This window comes from Schistocerca serialis, chromosome 1 (assembly GCF_023864345.2).
Source record: "Schistocerca serialis cubense isolate TAMUIC-IGC-003099 chromosome 1, iqSchSeri2.2, whole genome shotgun sequence".
Lineage (NCBI taxonomy): Eukaryota > Metazoa > Arthropoda > Insecta > Orthoptera > Acrididae > Schistocerca > Schistocerca serialis.
Window position 1 is genome coordinate 1111194589 of NC_064638.1, and position 23104 is coordinate 1111217692.

Here is a 23104-nt window from a genome sequence, read left to right on the forward strand (position 1 = left end):
ACCCCAGCGCAAGATTTTGTTGCAGTTATTTTGCAGAAATTAAGAAGCATGTCTACTGATGTTTCAACACAAACACAGCAACAAGTGACCTTGAATCCAAATCAAAAACCCATGAATATTAACCTATCCTCTATGAATCAAAAGCAAGACACAATGTCTAATAATTTTTCTTCTTTGAAACAAGAAGTGGAGTGAATCAGTGAACAAGTTACGTATCTCACTGAACAACTGAGAGTAGAAGTGGCTAACCACATAACAGAAATTCCGATTTGAGTTACATAAATACCGAAACATCAGTTCTGCAGGAAACCATTAAGGGCCTTCCTCAGAAGGTAAACGATTTATCCTAATGTTTTGACTCTATGCATCTAGAGTAAAATAGTCTGAAGCTCACAGTGAGGCAAGTAGTATGACGCGTGGTAAATCCATCTGCTGAAACCGAAAGCAAAACAGAGAAATTTCTAGAAGAAAAGAGTAATCAAATTATTGAGTAAAAAATTCGAAGAAGAACTAAGGAAAGCAATATATCCGACTGTCACTGACGTACATGCTGAACGGGTTACCACATTGCAAGCTGTCAAGAGCGAACTTCTTTTCGTCATGAAAACATTGACTCAAGATCTTCCGAAGTGTCAACAAGAAGTTCAAGGTAAATTAACTGGTCAAACCGATGGTGTCGAAATGGAATTAAATAGTGTAAAAGGGCAAGTTGGTGATAACAGTCACACATAGCTCAAGTAGATGGAGCTAGTGAACACTATCATAGTCCGATATCGCAAAACAATGCATATAATTATGAAGTATGTTCAGGTAGACGCTAGCCACTAAACTGTAATAGTAAGAGTTTAATGGAAGGATCCACCCTTACATTTGTATTGTTGGAGGAAAGTTTCCTTAGTCTCAGATGTTCATACGTGATAGAAAATCAGATCATTTAATCCTTCTTTCGCCATGGTCGCAGGTTCGAATCCTGCCTCGGGCATGGATGTGTGTGATGTCCTTAGGTTAGTTAGGTTTAAGTAGTTCTAAGTTCTAGGGAACTGACGACCTCAGCAATTAAGTCCCATAGTGCTCAGAGCCATTTGAACGATTTTTTGAATCCTTCTTTACTTTCACTCTGGATAGCAATGTCATCAACGAATCGTATCATTGATATCTTTTCACCTTGAATTTTTATTCCACTTGCACCTTCCTTTATTTTCATCACTGCTTCTTCGATGAGCAGATTGAATAGTAGAGGCAAAAGACTACATCTCTGTCTTACGGCCTTTGTAATCCGAGCACTATCTTGGTCATCACTCTTATTCTCTCTTGTATCTCCTAGATATTCTATATTACACTCCTTTCACTACAGCTTACCTCTTCTTTTCTCAGAATTTCCAACATCTTGCACCATTTGAGAACAGAATAGTCGCTATTACTAGCTTAAATTTATTGCAGAATTCCATTAGCCTTTCTCCTCTCTCACTCCTTGTCCCAGGCCCATATTCTCCTGCAACACTATCTTCTACTCCTTGCCCTACACCTTCATTCCAGTCCCCAACGACTATTAGGTTTTCATCTCCCACTACGTACTATGTTACCCTAGCAATATCCTCATATACATTCTCTGTCTCTTCAATTTCAGCCTGCGCCGTTGGCGTGCATACCTGAACTATCGTTGCAGGTGTTGCGTTGCTGTCGCATCTGATAAGAACCACGCTACCATTGAACTGTTCACAGTATCACACTCTCTGCCCTACTCTCCTATTCATGACGACTCCTGCTTCCGTTACACCATTTCTGCTGCTGTTGAAATCACCATATACTTTGTGACCAGATAGCCTTGTCTTCTTACTATAGCCGGCCGGAGTGGCCGAGCGGTTCTAGGCGCTACAGTCTGGAACCGTGCGACCGCTACGGTCGCAGGTTCGAATCCTGCCTCGGGCATGGATGTGTGTGATGTCCTTAGGTTAGTTAGGTTTAAGTAGTTCTAAGTTCTAGGGGACTGATAAACTCAGCAGTTAAGTCCCATACAGCTCAGAGCCATTTGAACCATTTTTTTTTCTTACTATAACTCCTACTATAACTAGATTGACCCTCTGTATTCCCGTTTTCAGATTTCCTAGCTGCCCTACCACGTTCAAACTTCTGACGTTCCACGGCACGACTTGTAGAACGTTACGCTTTCTTATGTTATTCATGCTTTCTCTCATGGTCGCCTCGCCTTTGTGAGCCCCATCTCGCAGATTCGAACGAGGGACTATTCCGGAATCTTTGTCCAATGGAGAGATGATCATGACACATTTTTAAGAACAGGCTATATGTCCTATAGATGCAAGTTATGTGTGTTTAACGCAGCGGTTTCTACTGGCTTCTGCATCCTCACGCCATCGATCATTGATTTTTCCGCTTTTAGGGGCAGTTTCCCACCCAAAGTACAGGAGAGTGCCCTGAACCTCTGTCCGCTCCTCCGTCCTCTTTGACAAGGTTGTCGGCAGAACGAGGTTGACGTCTCATACCGGAAGTCTTCGGCTGATTATTAATCAAAATTGAAGCAGTGACGGGTTTCGAACGCGGGAGCGAGGAAAATTTTATTACTAATCAAAGACGCTACGCCTATACAGTGGGTGCATGAACTGTAAGTCGTCATTACTTCAAGGACAACTCCAAGCCAGACGCCCTGTAGGACACATTCCACTGATCCCAAGCCACCGCCATTTGCGACGCCAGTTGTGTCAAACGAGAGTACACTGGAGAGCAGGGTGAAGGTCTGTTGTGGTTTCTGATGGAAACTGGTTAAGCCTCAGTGTCAGTGATGGCCGTAAGTTGGTTAGGAGAAGGCCAGTCAAGGGCTTGCAACCAACCTCTAGCACACAGACGCATTGGGGCTACACTGGGACTTATGGTCTGGAGTGTGATTTCATAAGGCAACAGGAGCAGTCTCGTAGTTATCCCACGTAACCTGACTGCAAATGTTTATGTCAGTCGATGATTCGACCCGTTGTGCCGCCATTCGTGATTAGAATTCCAGGGGTGTTTTTCAGCAGGATACCGCTCTTTGACATACCGCTGTTGTAATCCAACTGTTACGGTGCTCGCTTATTTCCAAGTCCGTATCGATCTTGGTGCTGAGTTTTCACTCAGACGGCGCTTTGGCGTTAGGCGGTTGTTTCCGTGTGTGATCGCTGGCCGCAGCTTAGCTGGAGGCGTGTGAGGAGGAAAGAGTTGGCTGCCTTGGCGTTATGACAATTCGGCTCAGCTAGTGTTGTTTGCGTCGGGACGTCGAGTGGGGCCCGATGGGAAGACCGGACCGTGATTTTACGGTTAATAGTGTGGACAGCGGCGTGGTGCGCCGTTTAACTTGATTCGTAAGGGGAGAAAAATCTCGCCTTTTGTAGTTTGTTGAGCCTGAGTTTGAAATACCTTCTATGTGCGGCGGGATGTCATTCCGTCCTCCTGTCTCTCCGTTGCTGTGATTGCTATCCTTGTTTACCGTCCCATGGATGTATATCGATGGGGTACGCTGCTCTCCGTACTCTACTAGACGCTGGTGATGGAAGTGCGTCGTTCAGCGGCACGTTAATCTGTGTGCTGTGTTGCACTCCTTAGAGTTTGCCTTGTGCAGTTAGATGGGAGTTTATTTTGTCTTGTGGTGCTTCTGCTTTCCTTTAACGAAGGTTCAGCTTGACATGGCACTCCGTACGACGCTTGGTACCTCAGCAGGCAGGTCGGAAAACCTTCGCGACTAAATGGAAGCCTTTGGACTGAGAGGTGTTGTGTTTTGCATATTGTTCATAAATTGTTGTTTTGGTATTAAGTAGGCTGAGGTTTCTCATGGATTTCCCGGCATTTGGTCTGTTGTCCGGCCCGGGCTAGGTCTCGTTATTTTAAAAGTCGGTCCTTGTTTTGGCTTAGTACGATTTAGGTTTACTGCCTGGGGGTTCTGGTAGTACGCCGGGTCGCTGTGGTTGTGTTGCATTTTGTATGGGGCTGTGTGCTCGGAGCCGTGGAGTACCATTTGTATGAACTGCTTCACTGGGGAGTACTGATCGGGCCATTCTTGGTCCTCTGTTGTATGAAATAATTTGATTATTATTTTAAAGTAACATTATCACTTAAATGATTTAATTCTTGTTGCGTTAATTGCAGTTTGGGCTCTGAGAAATTTAGTAGTGTAATTACGGAAGATTTAATAGTGGCACATGCCCATTTACCTATTTCGTAATCTGTTAATTACCGAAAGACTTTAAGCTGATAGTCATGTCATGTGATTTTCTTAAATTATTGTATTTTTATGTCATATTATTGTTTTTTTTAATTTGCTGATCACTGGTGTACTGTTCCAAGTATTAAAATGTTTCAGGTAGCTATTACTTGGGTGGAACGCGCGGAACCGCAACGGAGAGAGTAGTTGCGTGCCTTACGTGTCCATTGTTGGCGCGGCCTGGTATCCGTTGTTTGTTTCGGTGCACTTGAGTTAAGTATTGTGTTGCCTCCTCCATTGCTGCCCTGTCGTGTTCTTCTCATAAACATTTCCTTCAAGGCTTTTTAGTTAATTTTATGCTAGTATTATTTTAATTTCTTACATTGGTAAAATTGTGCGGCCTTCATTATGCACACTGTTTGTCATAGCGGAGTTGATGTGCCATTCTAATTTCTTAAACTCCATTGTGTGTGCCCTTCGTGATACATACTGTTTCTCATAATAGATTTGAGAATGCCAATTATAATGTCTCATATATCATGATGTGCGTGTGTAATGGTGCAATAAATGGATGATTGTTTTTTCTGTTTTTGGCGCCCTTCGTGCCTCCTTTCTTGTCCCTATTGGTACGCTATCCTTGTGTTGGTAAGCCACATCACCAACGTTTTCTACAGGGTGTCGACGTGTTGCCTTGGCCTACTTAATCGAATAATCCGTCTCCTGTCGAGCACATATGAAGGGCTTATTTCAATAGTGGTACAAGTCAATTTTTGTTCATTCTGAGATACAGAGTTCTAAAGTTAAATGAGCGCTGAAAAATCTGTAACTGAGATACCAGAAATGGATATGGCTTGTTGCAAGATATGAACCTTTCTTTATATTTGTTTGGATCATTAATTTCAGCAGCATTATAGGCAGAAAAGTGGAGGTAATGGAGCTGTACCACTATTGAAATAAAATAAAATGAACATTGTATATAAACCTGTTAATGTGTCACTTTCATTAGTGTTAGGGCAATGTTTATGTTCCTGTTTTGCCCACCACACGTGTCACTGTACGCAACTACTTGTTTTTGAGAAGTGACACACTTTTCAATATGTTTCAGCACAGGTATCAATTTCCTGTGAGTCCCTTGATCCAGACGTTTCATCCCAAGAATATATATGGATTTGCCGTCAGTCATATTGTGGCAGCCAAAATTATACACTTGTATGTTTGTTTTGTCGTATGATATCGATGTTGTCAGTTTAGGAAATGCAAGTGCTTTTTGCAGGTCAAAGGTAAACACGAACACCTGGGAAACTGCCTCTTCACTACATGCTATGTCTATAGCCATTGCTTTTCTTGCAGCTTCAGCCCTCCTAAGGTGAATCCCCTTTTCATTTCGAAGCTTCCTCTTTTCTTCTGCATTGGTAGCAGCTTCCATTTCAAAGGTCAATTTGTCACAAAAAGAGCAAGTGTCTTTACCCAGTGGTCGAAATAACAGGTTCAATTCTTTGTTAAAGTTTTTTCGAGAGATGTGCTCCCCCACAATTTCTGTATTTTGAGATGTTTATTTACCTTTGTACAAATCATACATTTTGGCCACACACAGCTCAGAATTTAAAAACCTTTTGTAGGGATTATCCTTCCTTGCATAATGGCTCTCGGAAACTGGAAAGCTTTTGATGTGTTCCTTTACATTATTGATCAGAGCTTCCGGTACAGAGAACTTGTTCTGATGTTTGCCCCTTCCATCAAGGTGAGGTGTACTTTCTTCCTTGGTCTTGCTCAAAGCCTAGAGTCGTTCATTAGAACCGTCAAAAGTATTGAAGAAAAACTTCTTCCATGCTATTCCACAGTTTCCGTTCACATGTAATCGATATTCATAAATACAGGTTTTCTCAGAACGAGAGCCATCTCTTGGCTGTCGGCGGTTAACTGAATGATACGTGCATAAACCATTCAGATAACTATTTTGCCGATTAACATCACCCATAGTCCAGAAATTGTCAAATAACGTCTTCCTCATCCTCTGAAATGTTATTGGAACATTTACTTGCACATCTGCAGTCCACATTACGAAATTTTTTGAAGGAATTATTTTATCAGTTGCTGTGACGTATAGCCCCCCAGTGTTCCTTTTTTTCTTTCGAATATGCTTTTCATGTATGTCAGTTTTCCTTGCACCCTTCTTGCTTCGAGTACGCGCTTCCTTTTTGTCTACATATTTGCGGCATCAGTAACAGTGTCTCCTGTTTCGTCATTTTATGCACTTTCATTGGAAGTTTCATTGTCATCGATACTGGTATCTAGATAGAAAGTAACACAAGTTATGATTTATACAGCACCAGATGACTGAAAACAGATGTATATGTGAAATACATTAAGATGGACACCCTCATATTTTCACTGTTATTGTCAACATGACCTTCACTCTCGCATATTCCTTTTTTGGAACAAAATGTCTATAATCCTGACATAAAAGTAAGTAAATTCTTTTTACCTACAATCGTTTGAAAATCTGGATCATCAATTGTATCACAGTCACTTGATAATGCTCCTGAATCAATTGTCTTCATATGAAATAGCAACACGCTCCTATGCACAAAAGCACGAGGAATTGTATCACTACTGAAATAAATTCCTGCTTGCTTTCTCTAATGCGTCAGCATGGAGGTGCTCTCTGTTGGCAGCAGGACAAAGCTGGAGCTGTCCCACAATACAAATGAATTAAAAACGACTTGTGTGAGTACGTACGTGAGGATAACTCCATTTTTTTTTTAAAGTGGACTTGTACCACTATTGAAATAAGCCCTTCATATGGGACATCATATGACGACAACGTAAGCATTATCAATAGACAGCATTAACCGTCCTTGTATTGACCGAACCAGTGCAGCAGGCAGGGAACACTATCCTACAAACAGACCCACGGCACCTGTACAACACAATGCATGAACGTTTGCTACATTAATTATTTTTTAGTGTTGTGATGTTTTTTGTGTCATGGTATATATTGCTGTACTGATGGACTTCTATCCAGCTCCTGTCAGAGCATACTCAATAACTGATTATTTCCAAATCTGCAATGGTATTTTTCTCCAATACTATTACTAAATATTTTTAAAAATTCCCTTGTCTTGCATGCAGTTTATTGACGGCGCCTACAGCACAAGCTCATGGGCATGATGGCTTTCAATAATGCTCCCATACTAATCTACGGCCTTAGGTCTGTATAATAATATCACGCTTTTGTTTTAGTTCCAAAAGCGCAAAACAAAATTTTAAAAAAATTGAAAAATTGTTTCTGTCAGACAGGGATGCGTGGGGATTGTGGAGGGAGCTCGCCTGATCTCGTAGGCAGCGGGCGTCCGGCCGGCTCTAATTCCGCGCTCTGTAGCCCACACAATACTTAATTAAGTTGCGCTTGCTCTGCTCGTATTCACTGGTGAACCGGCCTCCACCCGTTCCCCACTGCAGTCGAAAGACCTCTCACCCCAATACTTCCGCTTCCCTCCACGAACGAACGTACGCGGCCGCTTTCAGCAGCTAATCACGAGGGACACTCGTTGCGGCATAAAAGATGCAACTGCGTGACTGTGGCGAACGATAGAAGAGGAACATACAAAACGAATAAAACAGTGAGGGGAAGGAAGCGGGAGGGACAAGAGGGGGGGGGGGGGGGGAGCGAGAGAGAGAGAGAGAGAGAGAGAGAGAGAGAGAGAGACAGGGACAGAGACAGAGCTAAAACCGTAAATGGAGGCGCAGCTTTTGTTACACGAGACTTTGGAAATACAGGAGGATAAAAAAAAAGAGTGAAAAATGTGGGCTGAAGTCCAAACAACGATCTCACTCTATCTTCCTGAGTCAACTGCGCTCTTGCCAGAGGAGGGTTTTCTGCCCTTATTAAATTCTCTGACGACATATCGTACGAGAATTCTATTCGCAGCATACACGTTCTCCGATTTCATATATTCGACGAAAGATATGAATACAACACATTTGTAGCCCACATAAATATCGGCAAATAGGTACTCAGAGTTGTGTGTGATGAACAGTGAACAGACAGTTGTAATTGGCATGCTTCAGGCCGGTTCAATTAATGTTATTACAAATAACCATTCCTGAAAGCATCGATACTTCCTCACGTCTTAAAGATCATCCCGAGAAAGAAACACCAAAGTCTGTTAACATATAGTAGGAGCTGTAAAGAGGATAACACAGCCACAGACCCATAATAAAAAGGTAGTAGTATGATCCATCAACAGACTTAACATAAAACTGCTTCACTCACATATTTGTCGTTCGTACGTAAAAGTGATTTTATACTAAACTAGGTCCCACAGTAATTATCAAAAGTCAGAAAAACAGTATACACAACAGTTCATTTAAATCAAAGTGTTTGTTAAAATTTCATTGCGACTAGTACCGGATTCTATCCAACTTCAACTTTTAAAGGAACATTCACAAAATCCCTATAGCATACATTCGGGAAAAAATATACTTCATATATATACCATAAGATTGAAAGCGTGGGTTCAAACACGTGAACACATTTATGCAAGAACGCCAAAACAAATTAATATAGCGAAACAAAACATTCTGTGTAGGTCAAAACGATTAGAACAAACAATGGCATTTCAACTATAATTAAATACAACATTTCTATGTAGTGAATATGGAATAATATTTATTTATACCATGCACTGATGACAAAATGGATATTTAAATAACGAAATACTTTCTTCTAGACTGGCGCTTATTACCATTACGCAATCTACGTTTAAAATTAATATCCACTACCTAACAATTTCACTATGAGAAGAAATTTTTTGCTCAGTTATATAATCACAATGTAAAATTATGAAAAAGTATAAAATCGCAGATCAGTAGTTCATTTTAAAATAGCGAAACCACGTACGTTATAGTTCCACGGAATTTCTGATTCACGAGCGAGCTTGTAACAAAAATGTAATCACAGCTACGTGTTCAGGACAAAAATCAGTGATGTAACATCATTAATTCATGAGTCTTTACGGGATAAAGCACTACACTTCTGAAACGTTCGCTCATCATCTAGTGATTTATTATGCTAAACCTTAACACAAAACACATGTATACGTTGTAAATTAAAAGCTATCGTAGCTTTACCTGCTGTACAGGTCTGTAAGCAGTTCTTAATGCTTCTCTGTTCTTTAAGAGCAGCTGGGTACTTCAGTAACTGATGCTGCAAATTCGATATAATGATAGTGTAGTCATAATTTGCAGCAATGTCTAAATGTCGCCAGCTAATATTTAGTTTATCATAGCTCACGAAGAAGCAGCCTTTGGCACTAAAGACGCATTCTTTGTCAGTTTTTCACTTAATGTCGTACCACAATACATATTGCCGTAACATTCCACTGTTTCCCTAATCGCAGATACTATACTTGTAGTTAACAACTAGTTCGCAAGTCCACCCTTCACAGACAACATTTTCTATACGTCGATCCGAAGATAGACGTACTTCTAAGACGTAGTTGTCAAAGACGTGACATTTGTCTCTGCGAGCTACTTCTCATTTCTTTCTCCATCTACTGATAACCAACGTCAACGAGAAAGAGAAACTGTACATACATGAGTGTTTTTAAATTTGAAAAGTGCGTCGTTTTATTTCTGCATGGTTATGAATTGCAGTGGAACGGAACTAGAGATTCTGAATCAATTCTGATCAATAAACTTTGACAAGACAATTAAATAAAAAATAAGTACTTTTGTTTCTTTTGCATGCTTCCCTTATCCATGTAGCAAAATAGGAAAGTGGTTCATCCCCCCCCTTCCCCCCAGATGCGACAGGTAACAGCGAACACATCAGTCCCGTCATTATGCGGTTACTCCAGACAGTAGTTCAAATAGTATTATGGTATCTGTCCTTAATGAGCATGTGACTAAAGAACTATACTTTAGTGACTAAAAGTGATTTATCTATGTATACACTTAATCAGAATAAATAGTGAGATGATTTCATCTCCACGCTTACATTAAAAGTGGCCCCTTTCCTTCAGCGGTCCATATGAACAAACTGAATATGCATGGTGACCGACCCGCTACTATTGTACGTCAGGATCTGTAACTGAAGTAAATACTCACTTGTGGAATACTTGTTTAAATATTCACCTTTTACTGTGTGCACTTTGGGTGTGTATTACGTACCCGAGTAAAGGTCAAGTGGACATTTTTCGGGCTCTCGCATAAAAATACCCAGCCACTTGCCAGGTGACTTCATCCCTTCAACACTATATTTTATATATCTGTGTGGAGCAAGCAACATCTAAAGGAAATAATAAATATGGGTTTCACACAACCATAGCAGTTACGGACGCAACTATACCAAATGTGAAAAACATATGTAAAAATGAATAAATGTGACCTATCACATGTTACTTACTCTACACAGATGTGTGGAATAAATGAGGCTATAAGCATTAAAATTTCTTAATTCAGTTTTTTAGTGCTAAAACAACTATCTATTCACTCCCGGATATTTAAAAATACAACAGCGTATGTAGGAAAATGCTTCCCTCAGGAAATTCACTGTGGACATAAATGTACAAAAATCTGAAGTTATTTCGTAGGCCTGGGAGCTTTGCCTGGAAGTGGGCTGTACACCTGAAAATAGCGGATTTTATGAGACGTGTCTAAACCACGCTGCTAACGCGATTCTGCGAATTCACTCATAACAGGTGCATCCAACACCTGGAAGCGATATCTTGGAAGATGCTGAAATTATTAACAGTGCCGTGAGGTCTTTCGGAAAGGTAGAGTTTTCGGAAAGTAACATTCCACTGAGCCTTTCCTGTCTTGTGAAAATGCTGTTATTGAAGTCTTTGAGGGAATTATCGTTTTAAGGATTGAGAAACGCTCATTACGTTAGTTCCCACTAAATAGTGCTAAATTATTAACTCCAAACCAATGTTAGAAATGGGAAAGGTTATTTGAATCCAGCGACTCGTCAACAACGAGATCGTGGGAATCCTGGGCTACAGTTTGGAAACGATAACGAAGATCGTTGGCCGTGTTCCTTCAAACGCACAAAACCGAATTTATTTATTTATTTAGCCTTATCTGATTAGGGGTCCATCAGGTCTTCTCTTAGACTGGACTAACGGTTCACACACACACAGTACCTCTTTTACATCACAACTGCGTAAGAAATAACAGTTTTAAGGACAAAGCGTATTAAAATAATTTGAGTTTGTATAATGACAATGTCAGTACATAACACTGACGATGAAGAAAAAAAATTAGTGGTGTCAGTACTTGTACTACTGCTGCCAATGATAGTCGTAATAGTAAAAATTAGTAATATGGTATGGTAAAGATATCATACAAAAGAATGTTCAATATTAGATGAATAGATCACATAACTTTATTTATTTTTCGTTTCAGACGCAAACTAAAAACAATATTAGATACATTACTACATACATACATTATGGTTTATAAATTAAACTAGTCAAGAATGAAATAAATGATTAGACACAGATTGTGTTGTCAAACATAAGGTAATTTTAATCTATACAGTGGATGCCCAAAAATTTGCAACGTCCAGTGCACTTTGTGTAGCGTTTACGAGGTCCTCCATGGTGCACACAGTTGGAGGTAATGTGCATTGTAGTAGATGTGTTGATGTCTGCACGGCATCTCCGCAGTCACACTGGAGAGAGTCCACCTGGAAGCCCCAAATCTCCAGATTACTCTTGGATCTTGTGACAGAAGGACGCAGGCGGTTGAGTGATTTCCATGTGGAACTTTTCTCTGTGTGGTCTGGGGGATGCACTTCTTGCGGGATCAGCCACTCCTCCAGATGCTGGCATCTGACCTGCCATCTCTTCTCCCGGTGTTGATGTGGAGTGTCAGCGAGTGGTTCTGTACTGTAAAGGAAGCTCTTTCTAGACACAAGTCTTTACTGTCCCGGTTGGTGGCCATGTAGTGGGTGGGCTTCGGATGTTAATGCCTTCTTCATTTCACTCCCTGCTGCTGTATCTCTTCGGATGTCCGGGGGGGGGCTATGCCGGATAAGCAGTACAGTTTTTCCACAGGTGTGGCTCTTAGACAACCCGTAGTGATACGACATGTCTCATTCAGAGCAACATCAACTTTCTTTGTATGTGTAGATCTGCACCATACTGGGCAAGCGTACTCAGCTGCAGAGTAGCAGAGGGCTAATGCGGATGTGCGCACTGTGTCTGGCTGTGCTTCTCATGTTGTTCCAGTCAGCTTCCTAACCACATTGTTCCTGGCAGCCACTTTTTGCTTTATTTTTCCATATATGTAAGAGCACGGTCCAGAGTGAATCCGAGGTATTTTGGAGTCATTATTTTAAACATAGCTGCGTAACAGCAACGGTTCCACGTAATTAGATTAAAAACAGCCGACCCGTTGCAAAGGATAAAGTAGTCTTTACCTAGGTTTCGATAAGTTTAAACCTATCTTCTTCAGAAGTCGGCAGTATTATATTAACATGGAGTAATACGTCATTGCTATTTTTACAAACATCTCCAAAGCTCCATTAGTCAAAATCACATATAGCCCTAAGAGTAGGGTTTGACTACTTTATCCTTTGCAACGGGTCGGCTGTTTTTAATCTAATTACGTGGAACCGTTGCTGTTACGCAGCTATGTTTAAAATAATGAAATTCTTGCCTGCCGAGGTATCAAAAGCTGCTTCCAGGTATATGGACATCAAATTAAAAATTGTGAAAGCAGGTATGGCTATTGACTTTAATCAACAGTGCCTAGATAAAGACATTATCCCTGATTACGTGAAGGCGTACGTAAACTTTAAACAGTGTAACAGAGTGCCTTCTATTAAAAAGAAGTTAGTGCATTTAGTCATTTCGGATAGCATAGTGAATTTGTACAAGAAAAAAGATGTTCTTAATAGTGAAGCCTACTGTATACACCTATTTTTAACTAAAGCTTTTAAAGATCTTTGTAATTTTCAAATCGACCACCTGTTAAATAATATTAATGAATGGCTCTTTAATCGTAAAGAAGAAATCAAGACTAGACATGAAAGAAAGCTTTTGAAGTTTAGTAATAGGACCACAAGAAAAAGTGTTAATACAGCAGACAATAGTGGCAAGCACCTATTTTACGAAAGAGTACTAAATAAAACTAATATCACTTTTACGCAGGCTGAGAATGACTTATTGTGTAAAGGCCTTAAATATAACTTGCCTTCTAAACTCGATAAATATCCAGTTATTTGTAATCTCATTGTAGATCTGAAAACCGGTTTAGAATCTCTGAAATTAGAGAAAACAGAGCAAGTTAAATGTGCCTACGAATGTAATAACATAATAGAAAAAGAAATTAAATTATCTCCTAATAGTCAGTCGGGCGAATATAGTATAGTAAAAAGCATAAATCATAAACTTAGAGAACACGACGCCTTAGTCACTAAGAGTGACAAAGGTAACACCGTTGTCGTGGCTTATAAAAATGAATATATAGAGAAAACTGTAAAGTTTTTTGAGGAAAACGACATCACTGAGTTTACTGTAGATCCTACTGCTGAACTGCAAAATGAAATCCGGCGTACTCTAATTAATTACGTCAGCCTGTTTCATAAGTTTCAAAAGAAAGGGCTTATAAATATGAACCCGAAACCACCCGTGCTCAGAAGCCAGTTTAAACTGCACAAACAGAATCATCCGATCCGCCCTGTAGTGAATGGTATAGGCAGTCCACATCACACTCTTGCTAGGCGCCTCCATTTTAAAATTAAAGATGCTTTCACATTTGAAAATAACTTTTCTATAAAAAATAGTAAGGAATTAATTAACAATATTCAATCTGTAAAATGTACACCTGACACTAGACTGGTGTCCTTCGACATCGTCAGCCTCTATACAAATGTCCCGGTTGATGAAACCATAGACCTTGTAAAAGAAAATCTTTTAAAGCATAAAAAACTAAGTGAAACCCAGATTGCTGAACTTATTGGTTTGCTTAAGGTCATATTAAAATACAATTATTTCACATTTAATGGGAAAATGTATATACAGCCAGATGGTCTAGCAATGGGCAGCCCCCTCGCCGGTATTCTAGCAGAGGTTTTCATTAACGCCCTGGAAACAGCATTTTTCAATTCTAGTTCAGAATTACACCAAAAAATCCGCTATTATACACGTTATGTGGACGACATTTTCATTGCTTTTGATGGCACTGACCATGAGTTAGAGCAGCTGTTCAACACTTTCAATTGTTTACATGAAAAAATCTCTTTCACAAAAGAACTTCAAAATGATAAACGTGAGCTTAATTTTCTAGATTTAACAATTTCTATACAAGATAATACCTTTCATTTCAATATCTTCCGCAAGGAAACATATTCAGATATGTCATTCCTGCTGACTCAACTCATCCTAAAGCGCACAAACTGGCGTTTTTTCATTCCGCCATTCACCGAATGGTAACTACGCCTTTATCACCTGCGGATCAACAAAAGGAATTGAATGTCATCAAAACGATTGCTGTTAATAATGGATAGAACCAGAATATGATCGATCAATTGCTTAATAAGAAAATTTCCCAAAATTGTTCGACTTTGAGTAATAACCTCCCCACAGATACTACAGAAACCAAAAAATTTATTTCCATCCCTTTCTTGGGTAACATTTCGTATAGGATCAAACGTATTCTAAATAAAAAATATAACTGTAACGTCTCCTTTTCTACAGACAATAGTTTAAAAAGAAATCTCATACATTCAGTAGAAATTGCTAACGACTGGTTTTCTAATTCAGGTGTATACAAACTAACCTGTAATAACTGCCCCTCATATTATATTGGTCAAACAGGCAGAGCTGTTAAAACACGATATAGAGAACATCTATTAGGTAAAAAAGGAGCTAATGTTCACAACTCTACTTTTGCTGAACACCTCTTGATAGCCGGCCATACGCCTAAACAGTTAGAAGACACTGTTATCCTACACAGACAAGTTAAAGGACGGAGACTAGATCTGTGGGAAGAGTTATTTATTTTTAAACATCTAGAGCTCAAAGACGGTAATATACTCAACGATCAGTTGAACCTTGCCTGTAGACAATTTTTTGAAAGCTTTAAACCCGTACTATTTAATTCATAACATTAATGTTGTTAATCTCAGTTGTCTATTTCCTCAGGAAGCTATAATGCATTTTTATATCTCTAAGCTCACTACCTTTTATGCAATGTGATTTACTCATGATGTATGGCTGCCACTACACTGGCCCTCATGTAATTCTCGCTTATCCTAAAACCTCGGACCCCAGTGAATATATATTAACTAGATTGTGGACAAGCTTTCATAATTTACGTTTTAAGATGCCATTACTGTTTATTCTTAAAGTTTTGACTTATATACGTTCTATGTGCTTCACTAATATGGTAATATTATTTTATTTTGGCTGTATATGCCACTGCATGTAACTCATGGCGTATGCGCCACCTACCTTTTTGAAATACGTTTCTACGTTATTGTTTCTAAGGCTCCCACATTGTCATAATGGGAATGTTAATTGCTTTCCTTTTATTTACTGTCACTCTATCTAAGGACGCAATTAATATTTATATTTTACATGTTGCTTCAGTACTCCAATCGGCACATAGTACGCGACCTGAGCGCCACCTGCCCTGGTCGCAGTGCTACCACGCAGGCCGATTTTACTCAGTTGCTTATGCGCTCTCCAACTTCCATGTACTTAATTTTATTTATCTGACAAACCCTACTCTTAGGGCTATATGTGATTTTGACTAATGGAGCTTTGGAGATGTTTGTAAAAATGGCAATGACGTATTACTCCATGTTAATATAATACTGTAAGTACAAGGAATTCTTCTCATATTCTGTAACACAAGATTCTCTTAATATATGTTAAACTATAATCTTGACTTATGTGTATACCTTTCATATAAATCACGATGTTCATTTTCCTCAGGCCGACTTCTGAAGAAGATAGGTTTAAACTTATCGAAACCTAGGTAAAGACTACTTTATCCTTTGCAACGGGTCGGCTGTTTTTAATCTAAGTATTTTGGAGTCTTGCAGTGTTCTAAAGAGGTTCCTTCCCAATCTATCTGCAAGGTTCTACTAGCCTGTCTGCTTCGGAGGTGGAAAGCACAGGTCTGGGTCTTAGAAGGATTGGGTTTCAATTGACTGTCCCTGTAATAGGCAGTTAATTCTTTCAGAGCATCAGTTAGCTTCCGCGCCACCCTCTCAAACCTGTGATCTTGTGCTGTGATTGCTCGGTCATCTGCATATATGAAGCTTTGTGTTCCTTCTGGTAACGGCTGGTCATTAGTGTATATATTGAAGAGGATGGGTGCTAGTACACTGCCCTGTGGCAGCCCATTTTTCTGCTGCCTCCATCTGCTTCTTTGTCCTTGATATTCCACAAAATATCTTCGGTTCTGCAGAAGATTTCTAATTAGACAGGTTAGTTTGTAGTCCTTGGTGAGGTTGTATAGCTTCAGCAACAAGAGTCTGTGGTTGACAGTGTCGCAGGCGGCTGAAAGATCTCCTGTTATCTGCCGCCTTTGGAAGCCCTCCTCTATATGCTGTGTCAAATTCAACACCTGTGCTGTGCAGCTCTTCCCTTGTCTGAATACTGCCTGTTAAGGGATCAGTAATGGTTCTATCATATCTGTAATTCTTTGGAGGATCAACCTTTCCAATACCTTATACAGGTGGCATAGGAGGGAGATTGGCCTATAGCTTTTGGGGTCATCGCGGTCTTTCCCTGGTTTATGTATAGCTATAATTTTTGCTTTCCGCCAAGATTTTGGTATCTTGCCGCTCTTGACACAATTACTCATGAGCTCGAGTAGCCAGCACTTTGCGCCTGGACCAAAGTTATTGATCTGTTCACTTCTTATGTCATCTACCCCTGCTGCTTTTCCGACTTTGCACTTTTTTAGAGCTGAGTCGAGCTCATTCAAACTGAATGGTCGAGACAGAGTGTTTCCCTCTTGTTCGGGCTCCCTTCCCAGGGTTCGTCTCCCGATTTTACTGGTATGGTCAGGTTTACCATTTTTCAAAAGCTGGTGTGCGATCTGGTCTGCCTTCACATTTGTATGCGTATTGGGTTGGGAGGGATCATTGTTAAGGTGTCGTAACAATCCCCAGGCCTTTTGACTACTTCTACTCATCTCACACTCTGTCATCAGTTTAATCCACTGTCCTCTCTTCGCCTCAGAGATTGAGGAGAGAGTATTTTGCGCAGCCAGATAAGTCTCCTCGCTATAAGGGTTTCCTTCATATAGTCGATAGTATCTGTCCAGCAGAGCAGCCGTTTCAGGATGTCACACCCTGCAGATACATTGTCCTGCACCCTCTTGGAATTGACGCCCGGGAGCAATGTTTAACAGTTTGAACAAAGCTGTCATACTCTTCAGGAATAGGTAGCACAGACTTAATCTCCTTGTCCAGCATCTTAGCAAATTTTTTCCAATCAGCTTTCTTGAAATTGTATCTCCGTTTGAAATTCACCTCCTGTGGCCTTATTGCTGGAAGAACTTGACACAGTAGTGGCCTGTGTTGCATCTTTGGTATGGGCGAGCACACTGATTTGGAGCAAAGTTGTGTGATGTCTTCACTCACAAAGAGGAGGTCAGGGTTAAATCCACGTTGCCACCTGCCACTGTTGAAGGAAGGGGATAGCTTGCTGTCATGTATAAGAGACAACTGGCAGGATTCAGCCCAGGAGAAGACTGCCTCCCCATTTTCGTCATCTTCAGAGTATCCCCACAAATGACTATGGCTGTTAAAGTCACCGATTACTACAGACGTCTTGCTGTTATGGAAGTTCCTGGGTTGTGTGAAGGAAAATGCAGCCGAAGGGGGCTTACACACAGAGGTAACCACGCAGTTACTCAGCTCCACTGAGATGACTTCGATGTTATTTTCTACGGTGCAGTGAGCACTGATTATCTGAAGCCCTGGTCTTACAAATATAGCACTTCCATACTGAGAGTGCTGTGTTTCTGCAGCTAGTTTCATGCCCGGTATTTTTGGTCGTCTTTGTCGCTCATCTCTATGCGTCTCTTGTATACACAGGACGTCGCATTTTTTGTCACGGCATAGGTTGGATAAGAGATGTTCTTTGGCTGATGATATGCCTTCAATATTTATAGATTTGATAGTTAAAGTTGGCTCTCATAAGGACCGTTTATTTACTCGCGTGTTTGTTTGCTTCTGGTTTGAGAGAATCATCCGTCTAGGTATACCTAGACGCCCAGGGGACTCCCGGATGTGTGAGGCTTAGTTGTCAGGACACACCCTTCGTGGAGGCTTCTCTCATGTCCCCCATCACATAACTAATGAGGAGGTATTTAATAGAATTGGGGAGAAGAGGAATTTGTGGTACAACTTGACTAGAAGAAGGGATCGGTTGGTAGGACATGTTCTGAGGCATCAAGGGATCACCAATTTAGAATTGGAGGGCTGCATGGATTGTAAAAATCGTAGAGGGAGATCAAGAGATGAATACACTAAGTAGATTCAGAAGGATGTAGGTTGCAATAGGTACTGGGAGATGAAGAAGCTTGCACAGGATAGAGTAGTATAGGGAGCTGTATCAAACCAGTCTCAGGACTAAAGACCACAACAATAACAACAAAAACAACAGCAACAACAAATTTGACAACACAAATCGATACCACAGACGTTATCGAGGGCTCGCTGCAATCCACAACGATGTACGGTAGGTGGTTCTGAAGACCACTCCTCCCTACTCAGCATAACGACGCCCTCACACTGAAGTCATTATAGTGCCAAGCTAGCAAGAGGTGTGCCTAGTTCGAGACCTTAACGGCAGCAGTCAACATTCTCGCCCAGAATGAAAGAATGGTTAAAGTTTCAGATGAACTTCTATTGTTGATAATGTTGAACATTGTAACTCACAATAATAATTTCTCGGTTAGCGCATCAAGTGATACATTCTTAGTCCATGTCAGCTGTAAATTATCCATTACTGTTGTGGTGAAGAAATATGTCAAAGTTACGTAAATATTACATTCATTTATGTAATAAAGTGAATCAATATTTCGTGTGTTGTAATTTAATGTGTCACCTCACCAGAGAAATCAAAGAACCCACAGCTGTGCCCAGCCGAAAGTACTTTCGACTTTCTTTTAGGGGAACCGCTCTTCTGTCTGGATCGATACGTGGCCCTCCACGAATTTGTCATCAGTGACAAACTTTTCATCGTAGAGTAGCACTTGCAACCTATATCCTCAATTATTTGCAACATGCATCTCAACCTCTGTCTTCCTCTACAGTTTTTACCCTTAACAGCTCCTTTTAGTACCATGGAAGTTGTTCCCTGATATCTTAACAGATGTTCTATCATCCTGTCCCTTCTCCTTGCCAGTATTTTCCACGTATTCCTTTCCTCTCCGATTCCGCGCTGAACCTCCTATTCCTTACCTTATAAGTTCCTCTAATTTTCAACATTCGTCTGTGCACCACATCTCAGATGCTTCGATTGTTTTCTGATCTTCTTTCCTCACAGTTCACGTCTCAATGGCATACAATGCTGAGCTCCAAATGCAGGTAATCAGAATTTATTTCCTCAAATTAAAACCTATGTTTGATGCTAGTAGAATTCTCTTGGCCAGCAAAGTGCCCTTTTTGCCAGTGCTAGTCTGTTTTTCATGTCGTCCTCGATACCTCCATGACTGGTTATTTTGCTACCTAGGTAGCAGAATTCCTTAAAAATTTTCCCACTCCCTCGTGGCAGACTGTTACAGAAATCCGTTTAAAAGTGTTTCAGGACAAAAACAGCCTGGAAAGTTCTGAAAGAATTCCTTAACTTCATCTTCTTCATGATTCCGAATGCTGATGTCAAGTTTATTGCTGTTCTTGTTTCTGCTAGTTCTCATTACTTTTGTCTTTCTTTGATTTGCTATAAATCAATATCCTTTTCAACAAGTAATAATAACAATAATAATGTTAGTGGAAGACGTAAATAGAATTTTTATGCTTCTCGGGAACAGAAATAACTCTCTATTTGTGGAACTGACACTTGATTCTCCCAAATGTCAGTTTACATTAGTCGTCATTATATACTCATTTGCGTGACTGAGAATGCTGAGTATAGACCATCAGAGCTCAGGAGGTAAATATAATAAAATCTCCTTGGCAAAAACTGATCTAAATCAAAATGATCCTAAGGAGAACCAGGTGCGAAGAGTGTAGGAATCCCACTCGCTTACCTGTAATTTTTCTTGTGTTTAAAACCACACCAAACGTCACTGTTATTTCGAAATTTTGTTACCATCTTAATCAATTTTTACTGAAGCTTAAGGGCCTGTGCGACCACTATGAGAGTTTGCTACCTCAATGCCTGTCACCAGATGTAACTTAGACACGTCGATACAATAGCCTCAATAAAAAAAACACTTTTTGACTAAACGACATGAAAGAGAGTGCTTGACTCCACACTAAGTAATTGCATCCAATATGAAATTTAATTAGCTTAATATCATTATTACCATACGAATCTGAGTTTAACATAAATATTACTTTTAGTATCATGAGAATGAGCCTAACTGCATCCAACGTAGGCAGCAAGCTCGATCTACATTTCCTGACAAAAGTGTGTATCACTCAGACGACGTCGTTGGATGTCAATGGAACTTTGTACACACGCACACCATCGACGTGTATGTAGATGATTACAGCTGCCGTTCTCTGTGACAAGTAGAATGGCCAGCGTGCAATAGGGTTGTTCGTTTTTAGTGTTGATGGCACAAAAAGCATGAACAACTTAAGATGTTGAGAGATTACTGCGTTGGACTCTGAGATACCGCTTAATTGTGAGAGACAACATTATCAGCACCTACGAAAGATTGAAAGGGGCTTCATTGTGGGTCTTCATGAGGGAATATCCAGGTCTTTGGGGCATTCGGATCTGACAGTGGGCCGATGTCGAACTGCATGGAAACTTGACGGTAGGCATACTTGTCAAGTTCTCGGTCGACCGCGTCTGAACAACACAAGGGAGGCTCGACTTATTGTGCACCAAGCATACTGCAACCCTTCAGATCTGCGCCTGCCATCTGAGAACAAGTAATGGAAACATCGCAACGTTCTGTGTCACCCCGAACCATTGGTCAGAAAGTTGCAGCACCTAACGTAGGGCATGAATCTGCCACGTGCAGGCCGTAAACACCTCAAAAGAAAATGTAGTGCAGTGAGCGGAAAGCTGTTGACGAATGAAGCTGAACTGTGTTCAGCGATGAATTGTGCTTCTGCACTGCCCTGAATGACCAATGTCAGCGAGTACGACGACGGCCTGGTGAGAGATCCCATTCTTCCAATGCTCTGGAAAGGCATTACTCCTAGCGTCATGGTCTCGGGAGCCATTGGAGACACTGGGGGTACTCCAACGGCACAGTATGCACTGCATTTTCCAACAGGATAATGTCGTATCGATAGATACAATGCCACAGCGTAGGTGCAAGTTCTTAGATTGGCACTACGACACAGACACCGACGACAGCGCTTACTAGCCGGCGCTGTGCAGCTCTACGAGCGCCTCTCCAGATTCAGCCCATTTGATTCCGAGTACACGACCAGGCAACATTGTTTACAATTCATAGTGGGCGAGCCACTACAGATTTTGCCTGTGTAACTTCTGTGAGCTTGAGACATCCGGCTTCGCACCTACGTGCTCCTCAGTGCAAAGTTATGTATTTATCTTCTTGCTTAAGTAAAGGTGATTTAAATTCACACTGTAGTACTGAGAGCTCTACTTCACCTGCTCCTCCTAGCTTCCTACATTCGACCTACCGTTCAGTTTACAGGAGCATATCCACGCGCCGCCTACCAGGCGGGATACAAAAGATAATCCTCACCCACATATGGCACATGCCTCTGTGACCTGTCAGCGTCATGCTGACTTACTCCCGACCCGCAATATCCTCAAATCTATCCCATATAGGATACATGAGGGCGCGAGTACGGATGCCAACTCTGTTCCAGTTCCAGTATCCATAATATGAAGGACCAATTACAGCAGTTGCTAGCCAGCCTACCTCAGAAGGGTGTACGGATTTATGACACTCTTCCTAACCGAGTCACTGGATGCCAGGGGAAATGGGAGGGCGGGTGCAATGTCATACTGATAAGTGGTCTCGAATTTCCCCATGCCTTTTAAGTTTTAACTGTGTTTTGTAATCGCCGAAATGAGAGCATATAACCTCTCAACCCGTGACTTTTCACCTCATATCCTCTTCGGCTTCTGGGTGCTTCACTTTTTTCCAGGTGGTCACTCATGCCAGCGCGCGTCCTGCGAAGCCAGCACTGGCAGTGCAGAAGTAGCTCGTATTTCGCTGGGCGCGGACTTTTTTCTTCTGCATATGAAGGTATGGATCAGTCAAAAATAACGATCCTACGAAGTCCTTATGGAATAAAGCTGCATGTTCAATATAGTCACTTTTTACCATCGTCAGAAACACGCAGAAAACTTTTACTGCAATGTACATGGTGTTTTAGAAGTGATAGTCAATATTGAGGGATGTGACAGTAATGATTATTCGAAACAAGAAAGTCTAGTAAACAATGGCTCAGCCGGCCGCGGTGGTCTAGCGGTTCTAGGCGCGCAGTCCGGAACCGCGCGACTGCTACGGCCGCAGGTTCGAATCCTGCCTCGGGCATGGATGTGTGTGATGTAGTTAGGTTTAAATAGTTCTAAGTTATAGGGGACTGATGACCATAGTAGTTAAGTCCCATAGTGCTCAGAGCCATTTGAACCATTAGCCAAACAATGGCTCTAAAACGCATATCTCAAGAGCTATGAGCAGTTCTTGATCTTCGATACTGTGAAGCAAATCTCTTCTGCTGCAAGTTCTTTGCTTTCCATATTTTGGAAAGTGGTAGTATGGACCAAAACAAGGAATAAA